Source organism: Pteropus vampyrus, unplaced genomic scaffold, assembly GCF_000151845.1.
Source record: "Pteropus vampyrus isolate Shadow unplaced genomic scaffold, Pvam_2.0 Scaffold126, whole genome shotgun sequence".
Lineage (NCBI taxonomy): Eukaryota > Metazoa > Chordata > Mammalia > Chiroptera > Pteropodidae > Pteropus > Pteropus vampyrus.
Window position 1 is genome coordinate 5,052,895 of NW_011888907.1, and position 870 is coordinate 5,053,764.

Sequence of the window (870 nt, forward strand, 5' to 3'; positions counted from 1 at the left end):
ATAATTCACATACTACATAATTCATTCACTTAAAGACACGAATAATCACCACCACAGCCAATTTAGAACATTTTTATAACCTCCAAAAGAAACTATACACTTTAGCTATCACCCCTCCTGCCCCTTACCCCCTTCCTTCCAGCCCTAAACAACTATTAATCTGTCTCTATAAATTTGCCTGATCTTGACATGTCATATAAATGGAATCATATAATATTTAACCCTTTTGTGTCTGGTTTCTTTCATTTACCGTATGTTTTCAAGGTTTATCCACGTTGTATTAGTACTCTCATACTTTTTTATGGCTGAGTAATAATCCATTGTTTAGATATACCACATTTTATTTATTCATTCATCTGCTGATAAGATATTTGGGTTGTTTCCAACTTTTGGCTATCATGAGTGATGCTGCTATAAATATTCTTGTATTAATTTTTGCACAGACATATATTTTCATTTTGGAGTATATACCTAACCCCAGTGGAATATGGGTCATATGGTAACCCTATGTTTAATAATTTGAGGAACTGCTAGAGTGTTTTCCACAGTGGCCGCACCATTTTATACCCACACCAACAGTGTATGAGGATTCCAAATTCTCCACATCCTCACTAATGCTAATTTATCCAACTTTTTGATTATAGCCATTCTAGTGGTACCTTATTATGGTTTTGGTTTGCATTTCCTTAATGACTAATGATAATCATAAATGCTTAACAAGTCAGTTCTTTCATTTCACAAGGAAGATCAAATAATTAGTTCCCTTTCGAAGATGAGAAAACTGAGATATAAAGAGATTAAGTCTGTTAGTGAAAGGTCTGGCCCCTGAAGTGGAAAGATTAGAATTCTTTAAGTCAGAGCTGGGGTTCG

At 34.4% G+C, this 870-nt stretch overlaps 1 pseudogene; it reads left to right on the top strand.

Moving 5' to 3' along the window:
• Positions 1–870, top strand: part of LOC105296685 — a 21,701-nt pseudogene that overhangs the window by 20,601 nt on the left and 230 nt on the right.